The sequence below is a fragment of the Arachis duranensis genome, chromosome 2, assembly GCF_000817695.3.
Source record: "Arachis duranensis cultivar V14167 chromosome 2, aradu.V14167.gnm2.J7QH, whole genome shotgun sequence".
NCBI classification, from domain to species: Eukaryota; Viridiplantae; Streptophyta; class Magnoliopsida; order Fabales; family Fabaceae; genus Arachis; species Arachis duranensis.
This window is the reverse complement of record NC_029773.3, coordinates 28,296,018-28,299,192: the sequence shown is the minus strand read 5'-3', so window position 1 is coordinate 28,299,192 and position 3,175 is coordinate 28,296,018.

The window sequence follows — 3,175 nt, the reverse complement described above, 5'->3', positions numbered from 1 at the left end:
CCCTTGTAGACACTGTCTTCCGCCACTAATCTTGCCCTCTTCAAACTAATCTTGCCACTTTGGATTTTGCTTATCTTGTCACAATCACATTAAGATGGTTTACATCAAGCACATGATCATGAATCTAGAGTTGAACACTTAGGATTTTATTTTGTATAATAATTTGTTGTGTCTCATGATTGCGCCTTTGTTCTAGTTCCTTACTTATGAGAATCTTGAGATTTTTGATGTTCTGAGATTTCAATTTTGGGTGCTTGTTTGATCCTACAAAAAAGGGAATGATGGTGGTATAGGGTGATGATGGTGGTCCTGCGGTCGTGAGTCGTGACAGTGGGTGGCGGCAGTGGAGAGGGGAGGGGAGGCGGCGATATTCTGGAAATGTGTTGGTGGTGGTGAGGGTTGTAAAAGTTTGGAATTTGGGAAAGAAGATAAAGGGTGGGGGTAATTTAAGAATTTTATTAAAAAGTTAACAAAAAATTAGAGTTTGGATACTTTTGTCACATGAAACTCATCTTTCATGGGTACAACATTAATTTCTTTGTTTGATGGGTACTTTTATTGGTATTTATAAAATTTATAGATACAAATGGTAGTTTATTCTTAATTTTAACCAACACTTAAATATTGTTGGCTATAAACTTTTGTGTGGTCCTGTACGATGCAATAGAAAGAGATAAATACTAATTTGGTACCCGAAAAATTCAAGCGCTGACAAATGGTACCTAATAGATGTTATTGACAAAATGTTCATTGGACAATTTTTAAATTTGACAAAAGTGACCATCCGTTGTTTAACTTTGTTTTTATTGACGAAAAAAATTGAGTTGGCAAAAAAATTTGATGAAATTCCTAATTTACCTTTGATTCTACTGTCACTATATCTATCTCTTTCTCTCTCTTTCGTCTGTATTCTTTCTTTCTTCTTTTTTTTCATAGATGAAAATGAAAAATCATCATCATCAACCCTGTGGCATCACTATCCACAAGCCAAACTCATTCATTTTTCGGGAGAAAGATTAAAACTTTAGCAACTAAATGATAATCAAAATTTATGAATGAACCAATTTTTTTATCCATAATCACTCACGAAAATTCCGAGAGCGGGAAGGTGAGGAAGAAGAAAAACAGAAGCAGCGACAACATAACCATAAAAAAAAAGAAATGACAATCAAATATAATCAAAACAAAACACATTAAAGTAACAATAAAAAAGAAAAATAAAAATAAAAACAGCGCCGCAGAGGAGAAGAAGAACACCACCACCACAACGAAGAAGAGAAGAAGAACATAAATACCATATCCTAACCTCAAATAATATGCTGCGAAGGAAACAAAGAGAACCCCCAAGAGAAGCATGGAGTTACAACCATTCTCTAACGCTATTCGAAAACTCGCCATCAACGGTGTCCACACCTATTTCCGTGTATCACGATGGCGACAAAGAATTCTCCGAGGATTCCTTCGGATGGGTCCTTTGCAACGAATCAAGTTTCACCGTCACAAGGTTCGATTTGTCGGCGAAACTCTGAAATTTTCATAAAAAATTGTTTAACCAAGAGTTTGAATTAAAAAAATATATCCAGATTTAGAATTGCTGTCTTGTTTTATTTTTTGTCTGTAAAATATTCATTCTTGTTATTGTTGATAAAGAACAAAATGATGATAATGTTGTGTGATGAGAAGATAGAGTGATGGCAGAATTGAGATAGGTGATGATGGGAGTTGGAGTGAGAGAAAATGAAATTAAGGTTTGTGACTAAAGAGTAAATTAGGGATTTTATCAATTTTTTTTTTCAATTTAGCGTTTTTCGTTAATGAAAGTGAAGTTAAGCAACGGATCGTTACTTTTGTCAAAATTAAAAATTGTTTAAGGACTATTTTATCGATAACATCTATTAGGTACCATTTTGTCATTAATATTTTTTTAAATAAAAAATCAAATTAATATTATAAAATCTTTTATATTAGTTAAAAAAAAGACGAAAGTTGTTATAATTTACTAGAATATTTTATCTATACAAATGCAACGTTATAATAAATAAAATATCTAAAATTATATAGGATAAATTATTGAAATTGTCCCTGACAAAATTTATTAATGATAAAAATGTCATAAAAATATTTAACACGACAAAAATATATTCAATATATATTCTCAAAAATTTTTTAGAAATTAAATTTTGGTACAATTTTTTATAAATATAATTAAAAAAATTAAACATTTTTTACGTTAAGTGGGTTTTTTTTGTGATTTACTTTTTTTAATGGCCAAGAAAAAATGAAAAAATGTCTAGAAATCAAACTTTTATCTATTTTTTATGTACTTTTTAAATAGTTATTCAAATATTTTTATAAAATTTTAGATCAAATACATAAATAATTTATGAAATACAAAATTTATTTACTACTTTTAAAAAATAATATTCTTTTTAGTTATTTTTGTAGCATTTAATATTATTCTAAAGATATTTTTGTTGTTATCACAAAGTGGAGAATGTTTTTGTTAACAACTTCGAAAATAAGAATGGTTTCAATGGGTATTTATATAGAGTATTTATCTATTTTGATCCACAAAAAATTTTAGACCAGACATTTTAGTCTTCAACTAAAATTAATTACTCAATTGATCTCTAATAATGAATTTCGTCAATCATTTGGGTCCTTTGCTCCGTCAATTCTAATGGAGGATAAAATAATCCTTGACAACTCTAACGAGGGACAAAATGGTCTCTGTTGATGCGGATTTTACAAACCATAAAACACCGACAAGTGCACAGGGTCATATCAAATAATAACTCACGGTGAGTAAGTGTCGATCCCACGAAGACTAACGGATTAAGCAAACAATAGTCAACCGATTAATCTAGTCATACAGTCAAATTAGGGTTTTAGAAAGCTTGAAGCATAAATAGCAATTAAACAAAAGCAATTAGTGAATATTAAAGAAGAATATAAGTAAAAGAGTTAAGTTTCGGAGATGTTAAAACTTTCGGATCAATACTTTTCACTTTCCACTTTGATCATGCAAAGATACGTCCATGGTAAATCATTAGTAATTAAACTCCAACCCCTTGGTGATTCAATTTCTCTTTAACCTAATTAATCGCTAATTGATGAGCGGATAATTTATACGCTTTTTGGCATTGTTTTTAATATGATCTAGTTGGTTTTTAGT